The sequence below is a fragment of the Pristiophorus japonicus genome, chromosome 4 (genome assembly GCF_044704955.1).
Source record: "Pristiophorus japonicus isolate sPriJap1 chromosome 4, sPriJap1.hap1, whole genome shotgun sequence".
Taxonomy (NCBI): Eukaryota; Metazoa; Chordata; class Chondrichthyes; family Pristiophoridae; genus Pristiophorus; species Pristiophorus japonicus.
Genome location: NC_091980.1, coordinates 216327787 through 216349784, shown reverse-complemented (window position 1 = coordinate 216349784; position 21998 = coordinate 216327787). Strand labels below are relative to the sequence as shown.

At 48.4% G+C, this 21998-nt stretch overlaps 1 protein-coding gene across 6 annotated transcripts in view; it reads right to left on the bottom strand.

The window, feature by feature from the left end:
- The window catches only part of slc25a21 (solute carrier family 25 member 21), a 760401-nt gene that overhangs the window by 622478 nt on the left and 115925 nt on the right, over positions 1–21998 (bottom strand). The window lies entirely within an intron of this gene.

Genomic DNA, 21998 nt, shown 5'->3' with positions numbered 1-21998 from the left:
CAGGTTCCCACTGGTTCTCTAGTTTAGTTCCACTCCAACGGGCAGCTTGTTGAGCGTGAGATGAAACATTGCAGTGAGGAAGATCGAGAAGAGCATTGGCGCGATGACGCAGCCCTGCTTGACCCCAGTCCAGACGTGGATTGGGTCTGTGGTAGATCCGTTGGTCAGGATCATGGCTTGCATGTCGTCGGGGAGGATAGTGACAAACTTTTGGGGGCAGCCGAAACGGAGGAGGATGCTCCATAGTCCCTCACGGTTGACAGTGTCAAAGGCCTTTGTGAGGTCAAAGAGGGCCATGTACAAGGGTTGGTGCTGTTCCCTGCATTTCTCTTGTAATTGTCGCGCGGTGACGATCATGTCCATTGTACCCTGGAATCCGCATTGTGACTCTGGGAGGAGCTCTTCAGCCACAGAGAGAAGATGGTTGAGCGGGATTCGAGCAATGACTTTCCCAGTGGCTGATAACAGGGAGATTCCTCTGTAGTTGCAGCAGTTGGACTTGTCACCTTTTTTTAAGTTGGTCATGATTACGGCATCACATCTCTGAGACCTCCCGGCATGCTCTCCTCCTTCCAGATAAGAGAGATGAGGTCATGCAATCGTGCCAATAGTGCTTCTCTGCCATACTTTAGTGCCTCAGCGGGGATTCTATCTGCTCCTGATGCCTTGTTCTTGAGCTGACGGATGGCCTTTTCTACCTCATGCAGGGCTGGGGTTTTGCTGAGATGGTGGCAGGTAGCATGCTGCGGGATGGATTCAAGGACACTCGTGTCAAAGGCAGAGTCTCGATTAAGGAGATCGTCGGCGCTCCTTCCAGCAGGCCCTGACTGCCATGGTGTCCTCAATGAGTGCCTCTCCATTCTTGGCCAGCAGTGGGGTGGGGCCTTGGGTGCTTGGGCCATAGGTAGACTTATCTGCGGTGAAGAATCCTCGCACGTCATGGCTGTCGGCCAGCTGCTGAATCTCCTGCACTTTCTCCACCCACCAGCTATTCTTTAGGTCGCGGGTTTTTTGTTGGACTTTGGCCTTCAGCCGCCTGAAGAGCTGCTTTGCTGCTCCCGAATTGGGATGCTGCTTTAACTTCAGAAATGCCCTACAACTTGCGGTTTATTAGCTCCTCGATCTCCTGGTCATTCTCGTCAAACCAGTCTTGATGTTTCCTGGTTGAGTGGCCGAGCGTCTCTTCACAGGCGCTGGTTATGGTGGCCTGGAGGGCAGACCAAGCGCTGTGGGCACTCTGCACCTCGGGGTCATCGAGGGTCGCCAGGTTGGCAGTGAGGCGCTGGCTGTATAGGGCTCTCTTAACTGGATCTCCTCCGGCGATCAGCTGTATATCTGACATCATTGATCATACCATCATAATTATGCCCAATCTTAAGCTGGTTTAGCATCCACACATATTTCCAGGACTCAGGAATGAATGCAAATTACAGTGCTGTGGATGCCACCTATGTTGAAATCAATTGATTCAGCACAAGTTAGGGACAAAACCTGGGGACTTCCATCAGTACAGCTTCGTGACACATCATACGACAGTGAATTAGAGATGAGGGTTACCTCGTCATTATACTTGTGGCCTTTTCTATGTGTTATGTATGTAAACCTGTAAATGTCATGTCTAAGTACCAGAGGGCTTATTCCCTGGAGTCCCAAAGGATTCCAAAATCCCGTGGGAGCACCTGTATATAAGGAGGATTCACAGGCTGGAGAGGCACTCTGAGATCTATAATAAAGGACTACGGTCCCACCGTACTTTGAGCTTGCAGTATCTAGTCTGACTCTTTATTCAAGACATAACAACTGGCGATGAGATACAGATGATGAACCCAAACGCAACAATGCAGAGAACCGTGGGCATCCTGGAAAAATTTTCAGAGGGAAATGATTGGGAAACCTTCATGGAGTGACTCGACCAATACTTCATGGTCAACGAACTGGAAGGAGAAGCGAACGCTGCCAAACGAAGGGCGATCCTCCTCACCGTTTGCGGGGCACCAACGTATGGCCTCATGAAAAATCTGCTTGCTCCAGTGAAACCCACAGAGAAGTCATACGATGAGTTGTGCACACTGGTCTGGGAGCATCTAAACCCGATGGAAAGCATTCTGATGGCGAGGTATCGGTTCTACACATACAAGAGGTCTGAAGACCAGGAAGTGGTGAGCTACGTGGCCGAGCAAAGGCGCCTTGCAGGACATTGCAAATTTGAAGGACACTTGGAGCACATGCTCAGGGACTTCTTTGTACTTGGCATTGGCCATGAAGTAATACTTCGCAAACTTTTGACCGTAGAGACCAGAACCTTGACTAAAGCCATAGCGATAGCCCAGGCGTTTGTCGCCACCAGTGACAATACCAAACAAATTTCTCAGCACACTAGTGCTGCTGCAGGTACTGTGAACAAAGTGACGCTGTTTTTGAATTGAAATGTACAGGGCAGGACTTACAGGCCTGCAGCTGCATGTCCTCAGATGACTCAGAGTCCACCATCAAGGGCGGTGAATATAAAGCCATTAACACCTTGTTGGCGGGGTGATCATCGTTTCCATTCATGCCGCTTCAAAGGATACGTTTGCAAGGGCTGTGGAACAATGAGACACCTCCAACGTATGTGCAGGCAAGCTGCAAACCCTGCTAATGCTGCAAACCACAATGTTTGGAATACCACCATGGAATACAATGTCGGAAAATGTGAGGTCATCCACCTTGGAAAAAAAAAACAGTAAAAGGGAATATTATTTGAATGGGGAGAAATTACAACATACTGCGGTGCAGAGGGACCTGGGGGTCCTTGTGCATGAATCCCAAAAAGTTAGTTTGCAGGTACAGCAGGTAATCAGGAAGGCGAATGGAATGTTGGCCTTCATTGCAAGAGGGATGGAGTACAAAAGCAGGGAGGTCCTGCTGCAACTGTACAGGGTATTGATGAGGCCGCACCTGGAGTACTGCGTGCAGTTTTGGTCACCTTACTTAAGGAAGGATATACTAGCTTTGGAGGGAGTACAGATACGATTCACTAGGCTGATTCCGGAGATGAGGGGGTTACCTTATGATGATAGATTTAGTAGACTGGTTCTTTACTCGTTGGAGTTCAGAAGGATGAGGGGTGATCTTATAGAAACATGTAAAATAATGAAAGGGATAGACAAAATAGAGGCAGTTTCCACTAGTCGGGGAGACTAGAACTAGGGGGCACAGCCTCAAAATACGGGGGAGCCAATTTAAAACCGAGTTGAGAAGGAGTTTCTTCTCCCAGAGGGTTGTGAATCTGTGGAATTCTCTGCCCAGGGTAGCAGTTGGGGCTAGCTCATTGAATGTATTCAAATCACAGGTAGATAAATGTTTTACCAATAAGGGAATTAAGGGGTATGGGGAGCGGGCGGGTAAGTGGAGCTGAGTCCACGGCCAGATCAGCCATGATCTTTTTGAATGGCGGAGCAGGCTCGAGGGGCTAGATGACCTATTCCTGTTCCTAATTCTTATGTTCTTATGTTCTTATGTTGCAGAGGAGGACAGATCCACGGTGGATCACGATGAACCAGAGCCTCAGACCGAGGAAGCAGAGGTATATGGGGTGCACACATTTACCACAAAGTGTCCCCCAAGAATGCTGAAGGTTGAATTAAATGGACTCCCGGTGTCAATGGATCTGGACACGGACGCAAACCAGTCCATAATGAGCAAAAAGACTTGCGATAAATTGTGGTGCAGCAAGGCCTCAAGGCCAGTCCTGACTCCCGTTCGTACTAAACTGAGAATGTACACAAAGGAACTGATTCCGTAATTGGCAGTGCTACCGTAAAGGTCTCCTACGATGGAGCGGCGCACAATTTAACACTCTGGGTGGTACCGGACAATGACCCCACGCTGTTCGGCAGGAGCTGGCTGGGAAAGATACACTGGAACTGGGCGACGTCCGAGCGCTTTTGTCCATCGATGACACCTCATGTGCTCAGGTCCTAAACAATTCCCCTTGCTGTTCGAACCAGGCATCAGGAAGTTCCAAGGAGCAAAAGTGCAGATCCATTTGATTCCGGGGGCGCGATCCATCTATCACAAGGCGAGGGCAGTACCTTACATGATGAGAGAGAGGGTAGAGATCGAGCTGGACAGACTGCAACGAGAGGGGCATCATTTCGCCGATCGAATTCAATGAATGGGCCAGTCCGATTGTTCCAGTCCTCAAGGGAGATGGCACCATCAGAATCTGTGGTGATTACAAAGTAACTGTCAATCGTTTCTCCCTGCAGGATCAGTACCCACTACCAAAGGCAGACGACCTATTTGTGACACTGGCGGGAGGGAAAACGTTCACGAAGCTAGACTTGACCTCGACCTACATGACGCTGGAGCTGGAGGAATCATCGAAAGGCCTCACCTGCATCAACACGCACAAAGGTCTCTTCGTTTACAACAGATGCCCGTTTGGGATTCAATCAGCCGCAGCGAAATTCCAGAGGAACAGGGAAAGCTTGCTGAAGTCGGTCCCGCGCACTGTGGTCTTCCAGGACGACAGGTCAGAATACCGTCGAACAGCTGCAGAGCCTGGAGGAGGTTCTTAGTCGGCTTTATCGTGTGGGGCTCAGGTTCAAATGTTCGAAGTGCGTTTTCCTGGCACCTGAAGTGGAGTTCCTGGGGACAAGAATCGCGGTGGATGACATCAGGCCCACCAATTCGAAGATGGAAACACTGAGCCACAGAATGTGATGGAGCTGCGGTTGTTTCTAGGATTCCTGAACTATTTTGGTAACTTCTTACCGGGTCTTAGCACATTATTAGAACCCCTGCACTCTTTACTGCGTAAAGGAGATGAATGGGTATGGGGCAAAAGCCAAGAAAATGCCTTTGAGAAAGCTAGGAAGCTGTTAAGTTCAAACAAATTGCTTGTGTTGTACGAACCATGTACGATGCGTCGTCGTTCGGGGTCGGGTGTGTACTGCAACAAGCTAATGAATTTGGGAAATTGCAACCGGTTGCTTATACATCCAGAAGTCTGTCTAAGGCTGAGAGGGCCTACAGTATGATCAAAAATGAAGCGTTAGCGTGCATTTACGAGGTAAAGAAAATGCATCAATATCTGTTCAGGCTCAAATTTGAATTGGAAACTGACCTTAAGCCGCTTATATCCCTCTTTTCTGAAAACAAGGGGATAAATACGAATGCCTAGGCCCACATCCGGAGATGGGCGCTCATGTTGGCTGCATACAACTACGCCATCTGCCACAGGCCAGGCACAGAAAACTGTGCCGATGCTCTCATTGCCCACCACAGGGGTGGAGATGGCACAGCCCGCAGATTTAGTTATGGTAATGGAAGCATTCGAGAGTGAGCAATCACCTGTTGCCGCCCGACAGATTAGAACCTGGACGAGTCAGGACCCTTTACTGTCCTTAGTAAAAAAACTGTGTGCTCCACGGGAGTTGGTCTAGCGTCCCGTTAGAGATGCAGGAGGAAATAAAGCCGTACCAGCGGTGCAAAGATGAAATGTCGATACAGGCAGACTGCCTCCTATGGGGTAATCGGGTAGTGGAGCCAAAAAAGGGCAGGGACACTTTCATTAGTGATCTCCACAGCCCGCACCCAGGCATCGTAATGATGAAAGCGATTGCCAGATCCCACGTGTGGTGGCCCGGTATCGATGCAGACTTAGAGTCCTGCGTGCACAAATGTAATACATGTTCACAGTTAAGCAATGCACCCAGGGAGGTGCCACTAGGTTTATGGTCCTGGCCCTCCAAACCGTGGTCCAGGGTCCATGTCAACTATGCAGACCCATTCTTGGGAAAAATGTTCTTAGTGGTTGTAGATGCGTACTCCAAATGGATTGAATGTGTGATAATGTCAGCAAGCACATCCGCTGCCACCGTTGAAGGCCTACGGGCCATGTTTGCCATGCACAGCCTGCCTGATGTCCTTGTAAGTGACAATGAGCCGTGCTTTACCAGTGCCGAGTTCAAGGAGTTCATGACCCACAATGGGATCAAACATGTCACATCTGCTCCATTTAAACCAGCGTCCAATGGTCAGGCAGAATGAGCAGTTCAAACAATCAAGCAGAGCTTGAAAAGGGTAACTGAAGGCTCACTGCAGACTTGCTTATCCCGAATCCTGCTTAGTTACCGCACAAGACCCCACTCACTCACTGGGGTCCCTCCCAATGAACTGCTCATGAAAAGGACACTTAAGACAAGGCTCTCATTAGTCCACCCTGATCTACACAAACAGGTAGAGAGCAGGTGACTTCAACAGAATACATATCATGATCGCGCAAATGTGTCACGCGAAATTGAGATAAACGATCCTGTATTTGTGTTGAATTATGGACAAGGTCCTAAGTGGCTCCCTGGCACTGTTTTGGCCAAAGAGGGGAGTAGGGTGTTTGTGGTCAAACTCTCAAATGGACTCACCTGCAGGAAACACTTGGACCAAACCAAACTCAGATTTACTGACTATCCAGAACAACCCATAATAGACTAACTTTTTCGACCCTCCAACACACACACATGGCAACCGACCCAGCAGTTGATGACGAAACAGAACCCAGCAGTCCAGCAGGACTCACCACCCCCAGCAACCCAGCGAGGGCCCAACAAACGACTCACCAAAACCAGCATTTGCATCGAGACGATCAACCAGGGAAAGAAAGGCCCCAGATCGACTCACGTTATAAATAGTTACACTATTGACTTTGAGGGAGGAGTGTTGTTATGTATGTAAACCTGTAAATACCATGTCTAACCACCAGAGGGCTTATCCCCTGGAGTTCCAAGAGATCCCACAATCCCTTGGGAGCACCTATATATAAGGAGGTCTCACAGGCTGGAGAGGCACTCTGAGGTCTGTAATAAAGGACTATGGTCACACTTACTTTGAGCTTGCAGTATCTGGTCTGACTCTTTATTCAAGACATAACACTATGGATAACCGATATTATCTGTGTGAAAAATTACTCTGGGAATTGCTTAATTGTCTCAAGTAGTCCAAGTTACATCTGCAGTGCTTATTCAGAGCAAAGTTTCCAGGTGTAAGTTCCTCTTGTTGCCAACATCCAGCCCAGATGTCTCAGATATTACTTTTGAAGAGAAAGGGGCAAGTGAATGAACTGAACGGGAGAAGGGAAGAGAAGGGGAAAAATCATGATAAAACTATAACAGCCCTCCCTCGAGATGTATCCTTTTTATGTAGGATGCAGCATTACATTTTCATAGTAATATTATCGCAGGTTCTTAAATGCTAACTCAAAGTATTGGATATATGTCAGGATCTCCTCCGAGAATGTAAACATCTCCAAAGTAAAGTTTATTTTGCCTTGCTTGACTGGATTCACCTCCAATGCTTTGTTCCATCGTTTTACTTTAACAGTACTCAGTTAGCTCACATCGGAAGCTCAAAATAATTCTGTCTCTCATTGGCACAATTTGCTATGCTTTCACTATGCTCAATGTTTAATTTGGATAAAGACTGAGATTTGTCAGTTTGGATTACATTAAAACAATTTTGATCTGAATCAGTGTGGAAAATAAAGCTTTTGGAAGCACTATAGTCTTATTTGCCTCATTTTAGTCAGAATTTTTATCCAAATTGTGCAGAAAGTCATAACATACATTTAAGCTTGGTTTTCTCACTTCCTAGTGTCTCTCCTAATCTTTTCTCAACTCCCCAAAATCTTTCCACGACCTACACGGCACAAGTCAGGAGTGTGATGGAATACTTTCCATTTGCCTGGATGGCTGCAGCTGCAACAAGAAGCTCAACACCATCCAGGACAAAGCAGCCCATTTGATCTTCACCCCATCCACTCCCTCCAACATAGTATCATAGGGATCAAGTTTCGGACCCCCGCTCGAACGGCGCACATGGGAGAGGCCCGCCTAATTTGTGGAACAGAAATTGCGCCAAATAATTACCTCGTGATTCTCGGATATATGTCGGCCTGTTTCCAGCTCGGCACAGCACAGCAGGAGCTGCTGGGGGTGGAGCTATAGCCCTGCGCCAAAAAGAGTGCCGGCAGCTACGCGCGTGCGCAGTAGCTCCGGGCCCTCCTCGCGCATCCTGTCTCCGGGAGACAACCCTATCCCTGGACAAAGGGTCGTCGCCTCTATCCCGGGCCAAGTGGCGTGACTGCCCGTACCTCTTCCACGGCGGGCCCGCCCGGCATCTCCTGGGGGTGGGCCCCGTCCGAAGACCTCTTCGTTGACGGGCCCCGCCCGAAGTCCTCGGCATCTCCTTGGGGCGGGACCCGCCCGAGCAGTTCCTCAGCAGGCTGTTGGAGGGCTCCCACTGCTGCAGTAGGTGAGTAGAAACTTTACATTTTTTATTTATTGATTGATTAGTTATTTTTATTTATTTTTTTGATTGATTTATTGGTTGATTGAGTGATTTATTATTGATTTGTCATTTATTATTGATGATGGTTCTTTATTGGTAAAAGGGAAGTGTTTAATGCTTGTAAAATCCTCTAACTTCCCTTTAACTTCCCTTTCCCCGACCCCCGCCCCGGCCCTATCTCTCACTCCCTACACCTAATTCCTAAAATGTAGGCAAGGTTTTTCTGAGCGTACAAAAATTGACACTTACTCCATTTTAAGTTAGTTTGGAGTAAGTTTTCGCTGCCTAAATTTGCAAAATAGGCATGGTAACGCCCCCTTTTGGAAAAAAAACTGTTCTAAAACAAAACTATCCTAACTAACTAGAATTGGAGCAAACTAAATGCCGAGAATTGCAATTTCTAAGATACTCCATACTAAACAAGTTGCTCCTCGAGCCGAAACTTGAACCTAATTGAATCATAGAAATTTACAGCATGGAAGGAGGCCATTTCGGTCCATCGTGTTTGCGCCGGCCGACCAAGAGCTATCCAGCCTAATCCCACTTTCCAGCTCTTGGTCCGTAGCCCTGTAGGTTATGGCTTTTTGAGTGCACATCCAAGTATTTTTTAAATGTGGTGAGAGTTTCTGCCTCTATCACCCTTTCAGGCAGTGAGTTCCAGACCCCCACCACCCTCTGGGAGAAGAAATAGCCCCTCATATTTCCTCTATACCTCCCCCAATTACTTTAAATCTATGCCCCCTGGTTGTTGACCCCTCTGCCAAGGGAAACAGGTCCTTCCTATCCACTCTATCCAGGCCCCTCATAATTTTATACACCTCAATCAGGTCTCTCCTCAGCCTCCTCTTGTTCCAAAGAAAACAGACCCAGCATCTCCAATCTTTCCTCATAGACAAAATTCTCCAGTCCAGGCAACATCCTTGTAAATCTCCTCTGCACCCTTTCCAGTGCAATCACATCTTTCCTGTAATGTGGTGATCAGAACTGCACACAGTACTCCAGCTGTGGCCTAACCAGCATTTTATACAGTTCCAGCGTTTTATACAGTTCAAGCATAACACCCTTGCTCTTGTATTCTATGCCTCGACTAACAAAGGCAAGTATTCCATATAGCCTTCTTAACCACCTTATCCACCTGGCCTGCTACCTTCAGGGATCTGTGGACCTGCACTCCAAGGTCCCTTTGTTCCTCTACACTTTTCAGCATCATACCATTTAATGTGTATTCCCTTGCCTTGTTAGACCTCCCCAAATGCAATAACTCACACTTATCCGGATTGAATTCCATTGGCCACTGTTCTGCCCACCTGACCAGTACATTGATTTCTTCCTGCAATTTGCAGCTTTCTTCTTCATTATCAACCACACAGCCGATTTTAGTGTCATCTGCAAACTTCTTAATCATACCCCCAACATTCAAGTCCAAGTCATTGATTATATACTGTATCACAAAAAGCAAGAGACCCAGCACTGAGCTCTGCGGAATCCCACTGGATACAGCCTTCCAGTCATAAAAACACCCATCCACCATTACCCTTTGCTTCCTGCCTCTGAGCCAATTTTGGATCCAACTTGCACTTTGCCCTGGATCCTGTGGGCTTTTACTTTTGTGACCAGTCTGCCATGTGGGACCTTATCAAAAGCCTTGCTAAGATCAGTATACACTACATTATACGCACTTCCCTCATCAACAACAGTGTATTGTGACTGCTGTGTGTATTCTCTACAAGATGTCCTGCAGTAACTCACCAAGTCTTCATCGTCAACACCTCCCAAACCCACGGCCTCTATCACCTACAAGGACAAGAGCAGCAGGTGCAAAGAAATACCATCACCTCCAAGTTCCCCTTCAAGTAACTCTCCATCCTGACTTGGACATATATTGCCGTTCCTTCGTTATCACCAAGTCAGAATCCTGGAACAGCCTACCTAACAGCATCGTGGGAACCTTCACCATAAGGACAGCAGTGGTTCAAAAAGAAGGTGCACCGCTGCCTGCTCAAGGGCAACTAGAGATGGGCAATACATCAACACCCACATCCCTAGAATATAAAAATATACAGCCCAAATAGCATTCAATACATGTCAGGGCAATGCACAGTAGATTTCATTTATAAGATTACATTATGACTCTTGAACCTTAAAATTGATCATTGCTCAAACCAGATCCTAGCTGTACATCATTTGAAGGGCAGATGTTTATGAAATGGAAGGTACTGTCCAAAATACCGCAGCAGTTAGCACCACTTTGATTTCACGCTACACTTCCAAGTCTGTCTATGTTATAGAATACATCTTAGCAAGACATTCCTGAAAATATTATGGGGCCGAAATTGCCCTCCGCCCCAAATGAGGTGCACCTTCCGTTTTTTAAGTGTTCTGGGGCAGGGCGGACAATCTGGGGAAATTCAGCTTTGTTTTTTTTGGAGCGGGTCAGATGTGGGGTCGTCAGCCAGGCGGAAGTGCGGGCGGGTCGGAATGGCCATTGGTCCGAGTCATCAGCACGGCGCTGATGACGTCAGTGCATCGCTGACATGTCACAATGTCTCTCCCCTTCAGTTAAAGGGGAGGGCTGCTACAAACCCTGCAAAGTTTTTAGTTAGGTCCACTGGGCCACCAGGGAGGAGGTGCCAGGTTGCCTGCTGGCGGCTCGGCCAAACCCGTGGGCATATTGTCGGCCAGACATGGCAGTTGGCTGACAATAAAAAATAAAACGGAGTCGCCGGCAGCTCGACCGCCCCTTTAAGGGCGGATGTGGCGCCCAGCCACACATCACTTCCCACTGGGGAAAGCTGTCAGTGGCACCAACTGGCGGCGCTACTCCCGCAGGGCGATTCCGCACAAGGCAATTTCCCGCGGGATGCGTCAAGAGGTGCTGTAAATAGCAAAAACAGAATCATCGCCAGCACCTGCTGTCTGAATAAATGGGTGTAGTGGTTATGATCTGAAATTATTAAACTCAATGCTGAATCCGAAAGGCTATAAAGTGCCTAATCGAAAGATGAGGTGATGTTCCTCGAGCTTCCGTTTGAACAGTGTAGGAGGCCGAGGATAGAGAGGTAAGAGTGGGAGTGGGACAGAGAATAAAAAGGAAAGTGACTGGAAGCTCATGGTCACGCTTGCAGACTGAACGGAGGTGTTCAGCATAGCGATCACCCAATGTGCTTTTGGTCTACCCAATTTAGAGGAGACTTAACAGAAAGGTCCCAATTTCAAAGCCCAGTCTGCACTGAGATAGTTAATTTCAATGAGGATGTTATAATTAGCCTCAACACCCAGAGTAAAGCAGAAAACCAGCCTGAGATTCACATCTATGATCATTGTCCAGCAACTTCTGCTGGATGTGTACATAAACAGGCATCGGTGAGGACTGGATCAGGTGTAGTTGTAATACCCTCCTCTCTTCACAGTTCAATCGCCTGCCACAATCACTGTCAAAAAACAACTTGCATTTATACAATGTGTTTAACATAGAAAAGGCGCCTCAAAAGGCGGGAATTTTAAGGAGGGTCGTAAAAGTGGTCAATCTAAAGCAATCTTCACAGTCAAGAGGCAGAGACATAAGAAAAGAAAGAAAAGACTTGCATTTATATAGCGCCTTTCACAACCACTGGATGTCTCAAAGCGCTTTATTGCCAATGAATTACTTTTGAAGTGTAGTCACTGTTGTAATGTAGGAAACGCGGCAGCCAATTTGTGTACAGCAAGCTCCCACAAACAACAATGTGATAATGACAAGATAATCTGTTTTTGTTATGTTGATTGAGGGATAAATATTGCCAGAACATCAAGAATAATTCCCTTGCTCTTCTTCGAAATAGTGCTTTGGAACTTTTACCTGAGAGGGCAGACAGAGCCTCGGTTTAATGTCTCATCTGAAAGACGGCACCTCCGACAGGGCAGCACTCCTTCAGTATTGCATTGGAGTGACAGCCTAGATTTTTGTGCTCAAGTCTCTGGAGTGGGACTTGAACCCACAACCTTCTGACTCAAGAGGCGAGGGTGTACCAACTGAACCAGGGCTGACACTGGCAGCTTTATCTCTAGGCTGTAAACGTGTGTCAATCAGAAACACACACAGATTCGTGTATCACCTGGGCCGAATTCAATTTCTTTAATGTGACCTACACCTTTTCCTCACTTTCCACTAACTCTTTTCTCTGCTGAATTGCCTCTATTTCACTATCTGGCCTATTTCTATGGAATCAATTTCTGCTCTTCCTCTGGGAATTTTTCACTCTATACTGAGCTAGCTCGGATTGGTTCCTATTGGTTCCCATCCTGCTCTGCATGCTGCTCCCATGCTGCTATCTGCTTGCTTTCTGCAGCCATGACTCTGCTCTGCTCCATTCATCATTCAGGATACCTCTAACATCCTCTACTGGACTGAATTCGATTAACAACTCAAGCTGCTGCCCCTGATTGTGTGTGCTTCTTTCTCCCCTATAGCCATTCCTTGAACCAGCTTCCTCACCTAGACGGATCCAATAGATTTACTCTTCATAGCTTTATCCTGTCCACGAAAAGCAGGACAAGTCCAATCCAGCCAATTACCGCCCCATCCGTCTATTCTCAATCATCAGCAAACTGATGGAAGGTATTGTCGACAGTGCCATCAAGTGGTACTTACTCACCAATAACCTGCTCACCGATATTCACTTTGGGGTCTGCCAGGACCACTCAACTCCAGACCTCATTGTAGCCTTGGTCCAAACATGGACAAAAGAGCTAAATTCTAGAGGCAAGCTGAGAGTGATATCAAAGCAGCATTTGACCGAGTGTGGCATCAAGGAGCCCTAGTGAAATTGAAGTCAATGGGAATCGGGGGTAAACTCTCCACTGGCTGGAATCATACCTTGCACAAAAGAAGATGGTTGTGTTTGTTGGAGGTCTATCATTTCAGTCCTGGAGCAGGAGTTCCTCAGGACAGTGTCCTGCTGCTTCATCAATGACCTTTGCTCCATAATGTCAGAAGTGAGGATGTTCGCTGATGATTGCACAGTGTTCAGTTCCATTTGCAATTCCTCAAATAAAGAAGCAATTCTTTTTCAAATGCAGCAAGACCTGGACAACGTTCAGGATTGGGCTTATAAGTGGCAAGTAACATTCGTGCCACACAAGTGCCAGGCAATGACCATTTCTAACAAGAGAGTTTAGCCATCTCTTCTTGACATTCATACCATAACCATCATTGAATCCCCCACCAACAGCATCCTGGGGATCACCATTGAGCAGAAACTTAACTGGACCAGCCACATAAATACTGTGACTACAAGAGCAGGTCAGAGACTGGGTATTCTGCGGCAACTGACTCATATCGTGACTCCCCAAAGTCTTTCCACCACCACCGACAAGGCACAAGTCTACTTGTCACCGACAAGGATTGTGATGGAACAGTCTCCATTTGCCTGAATGAGTGCAGCTCCAACAACACTCAAGAAGCTCGACACCATCCAGGACAAAGCTGCCTGCTTGATTTGCAACGCATTCACCACCTTAATCATTCATTCCCTCCATCACCAGTGCACCGTGTTTGCAGTATGCACTGCAATGGCAAACAAGCCAAAGGTGGGCAGCAGAAACATTTCAAGGACACCCTCAAAGCCTCCCTCATAAAGTGCAACATCACCACTGACACCTGGGAGTCCCTGGCCAAAGACAGTTCGAAGTGGAGAAAGTGCATCCGGGAGGGCATTGAGCACTTCGAGTCTCAACGCCGAGAGCGTGCAGAAATCAAGCGCAGGCAGCGGAAAAAGTATCCGGCAAATCAGTCCCACTCACCCCTTCCCTCAATGACTATCTGTCCCACCTGTGACAGAGTTTGTGGCTCTCGTATTGGACTGTTCAGCCACCAAAGAACTCACTTCAGGAGTGGAAGCAAGTCTTCCTCGGGTTCAGAGGGACTGCCTATGAAGGATGCGTGAAGCATCTATAAGATGCACTGCAGCAACAGTTCCCAAACTCACAACCTCTAACACCTCATCATCATCATCAGAGGCAGTCCCTCGAAATCGAGGAAGACTTGCTTCCACTGAGTTGTCAGGTGACTGTACAGTCTAATGTGGGAATTACAGTCTCTGTAACAGGTGGGGCAGTGGTTGAAGGAAAAGGTAGGTGGGGAGCCTGGTTTGCCGCATACTCGTTCCGTTGTCTGCACTTGGTTTCTGCATGCTCTCAGCGACGAGACTCAAGGTGCTCTGCGCCCTCCCGGATGCTCTTCCTCCACTTTGGGTGGTCTTGGGCCAGGAATTTCCAGGTGCCGGTGGGGATGTTACATTTTATCAAGGTGGCTTTGAGGGTATCCTTGAAGCATTTCCTCTGCCCACCTGGGGCTCGCTTGCCATGTCGGAATTCCGAGTAGAGCACTTGCTGAGGGAATCTCGTGCCGGGCATGCGGACGATGTCGCCCGCCCAACAGAACTAGTCGAGCGTGGTCAGTGCTTCGATGCTGGGAATGTTGGCCTGAGTGAGAACAGTGATGTTGGTGCATCTATCCTCCCAGTGGATTTGCAGGATCTTGTGGAGGCAGCGCTGGTGGTACTTCTCCAGCTCTTTGAGGTGTCTAGTGTATATAGTCCACGTCTCTGAGCCATATAGGAGGGCGGGTATCACCTATGGCCCAAGCACCCAAGGCCCCACCCCACTGCTCGCCAGGAACAGAGAGGCACTTTTTTACCTTGTGCAGGACTGGGTTTTTGCTGAGATGGTGGCGGGTAGCATGCTGCGAGCCGGAGTCGAGGACACTCGTGTCGAAGGCAGAGTCTCGGTTCAGGAGATTTTCGAAGTGCTCCTTCCAGCGCGCCATGACTGCTTTGGTATCCTTGATGAGTGCCTCTCCATTCTTGGCCAGCAGTGGGGTGGGGCCTTGGATGCTTGGGCAGTAGGTGGTCTTGTGGCACGAGAAGGACAAGGGTGTTATATATGTATACTTGTATTTACTCTGTACAGCCACCAGAGGGCTCAGGCCGCGGAGTCCAAAGGGATCCCATAATCCCTTGGGAGCACAGGTATTTAAGGAGGCTTCACAGGTTGGAGAGGCACTCTAGAGACCTGCAATATAAGACTAAGGTTACATTTTACTTTGAGCTCACAGTGTTCAGTCTGACTGTTTCTCCATACACTACAACTGGCGATGAGATACAGATAGCGAACCCAAAGGTGCAGAGAACAGTGGGCATCCTGGAGAAATTCTCGGAGTGAGATGATTGGGAAACTTTTGTGGAGCGACTCGACCAATACTTTGTGGCCAACGAGCTAGTTGGGGAAGTGAGCGCTGCCAAACGAAGAGCGATCCTCCTCACCGTCTGTGGGGCACCAACGTATGGCCCCATGAAGAATCTGCTCACTCCAGCGAAACCCATGGAGAAATCGTACGACGATTTGTACACACTGGTCCGAGAGCATTTCAACTCAAAGGAAAGCGTTCTGATGGCGAGGTACCAGTTCTACACCTACAAAAGATCTGAAGGCCAGGAAGCGGCGAGTTATGTCGCCGAGCTAAGACGCCTTGCAGGACATTGCGAATTTGAAGGAGATTTGGAGCACATGCTCAGAGCCTTTTTCGTACTTGGCATTGGCCACGAAACCATACTTCGCAAACTTTTGACTGTAGAGACCCCAACCTTGAGTAAGGCCATAGCAATAGCCCAGGCGATCATTGCCACCAGTGACAATATGAAGCAAATCTCTCAGCACATAAGTGCTGCTACAAGTATTGTGAACAAAGTGATGTTGTTTTCGAATCGTAACATACAGGGCAGGTCACACATACCTGCAGCTACACGTCCGCAGATGTCTCAGAGTCCAAGGGTGATGAATGCAAGGTCATTAACACCTTGTTGGCATTGTGGGGGTGATCATCATTTCCATTCATGCCGATTCAAAAAGTACATTTGCAAGGGCTGTGGAACAATGGGACACCTCCAACGAGTGTGCAGGCGAGCTGCAAAGCCTGTTAAACCTGCAAACCACCATGTTGCAGAGGAGGACAGATCCACGGAGGATCACGATGAACCAGAGCCTCAGATTGAGGAGGCAGAGATACATGGGGTGCACACATTCACCACGAAATGTCCCCCAATAATGCTGAATGTTGAACTAAATAGACTACCGGTGTCAATGGAATTGGACATGTGCGCGAGCCAATCCATCATGGGCAAAAAGACTTTCGAAAGGTTGTGGTGCACAAGGCCTCAAGGTCAGTCTTAACTCCAGTTCGCACGAAACTAAGAACTAACACGAAATAACTGATTCCTGTAATCGGCAGTGCTACCATAAAGGTTTCCCACGATGGAGCGGTGCACAAGCTACCACTCTGGGTGGTATCGGGTGATGGTCCAATGCTGCTCGTCAGGAGCTGGCTGGGAAAGACACGCTGGAACTGGGACGACATCCGAGCGCTATCGCCCGCTGACGACACTTTGTGTGCCCAGGTCTTAAACAAATTTCCTTCGCTGTTTGAACCAGGCATCGGGAAATTCCAAGGAGCAAAAGTGCAGATACACCTAATTCCGGGGACGTGACCAATCCATCACAAGGCGAGAGCAGTATCGTACATGATGAGAGAAAGGGTAGAGATCGAGCTAGACCGGCTGCAAAGAGAGGGCATCATTTCCCCGATTGAGTTCAATGAGTGGGCCAGTCCTATCGTCCTAGTCCTCAATGGAGACGGCACCGACAGAATCTGTGGCAATTACAAAGTAACTATCAATCGTTTCTCCCTGCAGGACCAAGACTCACTACCAAAAGCCGACGACCTCTTTGCATTGCTGGCGCGAGGAAAGACGTTCACGAAGCTGGATCTGACTTCAGCCAACATGATGCAGGAACTGGAGGAATCATCGAAGGCCCTCACCTGCATCAACACGCACAAAGGTCTTATTGTTTATAACAGATGCCCGTTTGGAATTCGATCAGCCGCAGCGATATTCCAGAGAAACATAGAAAGCTTAGTGAAGTCGGTGCCGCACACTGTGGTCCTCCAGGACGACATCTTGGTCACAGGTTGGAACACAGTCGAGCATCTGCAGAACCTGGAGGAGGTTCATAGTCGTCTCAACCGCGTGGGGCTCAGGTTAAAACGCTCGAAGTGCGTTTTCCTGGCACCTGAAGTGGAGTTCCTCGGAAGGGGGAATGCGGTGGACGGCATCAGGCCCACCAACGCGAAGACGGAGGCAATCGGGAACGCACCGAGGCCACAGAACGTGACGGAGCTGCAGTTGTTTCTGGGACTCCTGAACTAATTTGGTAACTTCTTACCGGGTCTCAGCACACTGTTAGAACCACTGCATGTCTTACTACGAAAAGGGAATGAATGGGTTTGGGGCAAAAGCCAAGAAAATGCCTTTGTAAAAGCTAAAAAATTGTTATGCTCAAACAAATTACTTGTGTTGTATGATTCATGTAAGCGTTTGGTACTAGTATGTGATGCGTCGTCATATGGCATCGGGTGTATATTGCAACAAGCTAATGATTTCGGGAAACTGCAACCGGTTGCTTATGCACCCAGGAGTCTGTCTATGGCTGAGAGAGCCTATAGCATGATTGAGAAAGAAGCGTTAGCGTGTGTCTATGGGGTAAAGAAAATGCATCAATATCTATTTGGGCTAAAAATTGAATAGGAAACTAACAATAAGCCACTTATATCCCTGTACTCCAGGAGTAAAGGGATGAATACCAACACATCGGCCTGCATCCAGCAATGGGCGCTCACGTTGTCCACATACAACTGAGCCATCCGCCACAGGCCAGGCACAGAAAACTGCGCCGATGCTCTCAGTAGGCTGCCATTGCCCACCACGGGGGTGGAAATGGCGCAGCCCGCAGATCTAGCCATGGTTATGGAAGTATTTAAGAGTGAGCAATCACCCATCACTGCCCAGCAGATCAAAACCTGGGCAAGCCAGGACCCTTTATTATCTCTAGTCAAAAGCTGTGTGCTTCACGGGAGCTGGTCCAGTGGCCCAGTGGAAATGCAGGAAGAGATAAAGCCGTTCCAGCGGCGCAAAGATGAAATGTCTATACAGGCAGACTGCCTTCTGTGGGGCAATCGAGTAATGGTCCCCAAGAAGGGCCAAGACACCTTCATCAATTATCTCCACAGTACCCACCCAGGTATCGTAATGATGAAAGCGAAAGCCAGATCCCATGTGTGGTGGCCCGGTATCGATGCGGACTTAGAGTCCTGCATTCACAGATGTAATACATGCTCGCAGTTAAGCAATGTACCCAGGGAGGTGCCGCTAAGTTTATGGTTTTGGCCTCCAAACCATGGTCTAGGGTACACGTCGACTATGCAGGCCCGTTCTTGGGTAAAATGTTCCTTGTGGTTGTAGACGCGTACTCCAAGTGGATTGAATGTAAGATGATGTCGGCTAGCACGTCCGTTGCCACTACTGAAAGCTTGCGGGCAATGTTTGCCACACGTGGTCTACCCGAGGTCCTGGTGAGCGACAACAGGCCATGTTTTACCAGTGCTGAGTTCAAAGAATTCATGACCCATAACGGGATCAAACATGTCACATCTGCCCCGTTTAAACCAGCGTCCAATGATCAGGCAGAGAGAGCGGTACAAACCATCAAGCAAGGCTTGAAGAGGGTAACTGAAGGCTCACTGCAGACTCGCCTATCCTGAGTCCTGCTTAGCTACCGCACAAAACCCCACTCACTCACTGGGATCCCACCTGCTGAACTGCTCATGAAAAGAGCACTTAAGACAAGGCTCTCGTTAGTTCACCCTGATCTACATGAATAGGTAGAGAGCAGGCGGCTTCAACAAAGTGCATACCATGATAGCGCAAATGTGTCACGCGAGATTGAAATCAATGATCCTGTATTTGTATTAAATCATGGACAAGGTCCCAAGTGGCTTCCTGGCAGTGTCGTGGTCAAAAAGGGGAGCAGAGTGTTTCAGGTCAAACTTTCAAATGGACTTATTCACCGGAAACACTTGGACCAAATCAAACTCAGATTTACGGACTATCCTGAGCAACCCACCTTGGACCCTACCTTTTTTGATCCCCTAACATACACACCAGTGGCAACCGGCACCACGGTTGACCATGAAGCAGAACCCATCATCCACAGCAGCCTAGCTGGGCCCAACACACCAGGCAGCCCAGCAAGGCCAGCTGCACAGCAGCCCAGCGAAGGCCCAACAAATGATTCAACAACACCAGCTTTCACTCCGAGATTATCAACCAGGGCAAGAAGGGCGCCAGATCGATTCACATTGTAAATAGCTACACTATTGACTTTGGTGGGGAGTGTTGTTATATATGTATACTTGTATTTACTCTGTACAGCCACCAGAGGGCTTATCCACTGGAGTCCCAAGGGATCCCATAATCCCTTGGGAGCACAGGTATTTAAGGAGGCTTCACAGGTTGGAGAGGCACTCTGGAGACCTGCAATAAAAGACTAAGGCTACACTTTGAGCTCACAATGTTCAGTCTGACTCTTTCTCCATACATAACAAAAGGCAATAGGCATATCGGAACACCATCACCTCCAAGTTCCCCTCCAAGTCACACACCATCCTGACTTGAAAATATAAGCACCAATTCTTCATCATTTCTGGGTCAAAATCCTGGAATTTCCTCCCTAACAGTACTATAGGAGTACCTTCACCACACGGACTGCAGCTGTTCAAGAGTGTGGCTCACCACCACCTTCTCAGGGCAATTAGGGATGGGCAATAAATGCAGGCCTCATCAGCGATGCGCACATCCTGGGAATGAATATATTTTTTTAAATTAAAATATTTGCTTCTTCATCACCACGAATGAGGCCATCCGCTCCAACACCTCCAAGCCTCTGTGTTGCAGACTGCTTGTCCGACATCCATTACTGATGAACCACAATTTCCTCCAGCGAAACATTATGAAGCCACTGGGGCCGAAATTCAAGGTCCGGTTAAGGCCCGTTGCGGCAGCCATGCGGCGGAATCGAGTGGCTGCCACGTTGCAGTCCATTGGCCACCATGATCCAAATTCACCTCGGGGATTTTTTGGGCGGTTCCCCACTTCTGCTCCGCTGCAGCTGACCGCCCCAAGTGCGTCATCAAAGCGCACACTGATCTCCCGCACCTTCATCCCACACCATGCGAAATTTACCTGAAAAAATTTCAGGTAAAATCCACGATCCGCCGCGCGGTGCCCCCAACAGCTTTTTCCATCCCGCCCGCACTTCCGCCCCGACCAGCACTTACTGCCGCATATCCGCCCCCATCATGACCGACTTCTGGTCCGCTCCAAAAAAATTGCCAAAGTGGTGAAAATGGATAAAGAGTCCGCCTCGTTGGCTGAACAAAGAGTCTGACTGGATACTGTGAGCTCAAAGTAAAGTGTGACCTTAGTCTTTTATTGCAGGTCTCCAGAGTGCCTCTCCAGCCTGTGAGGCCTCCTTAAGTACCTGTGCTCCCAAGGGATTGTGGGATCCCTTGGGACTCCAGGAAATGAGCCCTCTGGTGGCTGTACAAGGTATATACAAGTTTACAAATATAACACTCCCCCGCAAAGTCAGCAGTGTAACTATTTTCAAGGTAAGTCGATCTGGTGCCTTTCTTTCCCTGGTTGATCGTCTCGGTGCAAATGCTGGTTTTGGTGAATCGTTTGTTGGGCCCTCGCTGGGCTGCTGTGCAGCTGGCCTTGCTGGGCTGCCTGGTGTGGTGAGTCCTGCTGGGCTGCTGCGGGTGATGGGTTCTGCTTCGTGGCCAATTGCGGTGTCGGTTGCCACTGGTGTGTATGTTGGGGGGTCAAACAAGGAAGGGTCCAAAGTGGGTTGCTCCGAATAGTCCGTGAATCTGAGTTTGATTTGGTCCAAGTGAATGAGTCCATTTGAAAGTTTGACCCGAAACACCCTGCTCCCTTCTTTGGCCACAATAGTGCCGGAATGCCACTTGGGACATAAGGTCCAAAGTTCAATACAAATACAGGATCATTGATTTCAATCTCGCGTGACACATTTGCGCTATTATGATATGTACTTTTTTGAAGCCGCCAGCTCTCTACCTGTTCATGTAGATCAGGGTGAACTAACAAGAGCCTTGTCTTAAGTGCCCTTTTCATGAGCAGTTCAGTAGGTGGAATCCCAGTGAGTGAGTGCGGTCTCGTGCAGTAGCTAAGCAGGACTCGGGATAGGCGAGGCTGCAGTGAGCCTTCAGTTACCCTCTTCTACCCTGCTTGATAGTTTGCACTGCTCTCTCTGTCTGATCATTGGATGCTGGTTTGAACGGGGCAAATGTAACATGTTTGATTCCGTTACAGGTCGTGAACTCTTTGAACTCGGCACTGGTAAAACATGGCCCGTTGTCACTCACAAGGACATCAGGTACTCAATGCGTAGCAAACTCGGCCTGCAGGCTTTCAGTGGTGGCAGCGAACGTGCTTGCCAACATTATCTCACATTCAATCCATTTGAAGTACGCATCTACAACCACAAGGAACATTTTACCCAAAAACGTGCCTGCATAGTCGACATGGACCCTGGACCACGGTTTGGAGGGACAAGACCATAAACTTAGTGGCGTCTTCCTGGGTGCATTGCTTAACTGTGAGCATGTGTTACATCTGTACACGCAGGACTATAAGTCTGCATCGATACCGGGCCACCACACGTGAGATCTTGCTATCGCTTTCATCATTACAATGCCTGGGTGGGTACTGTGGAGG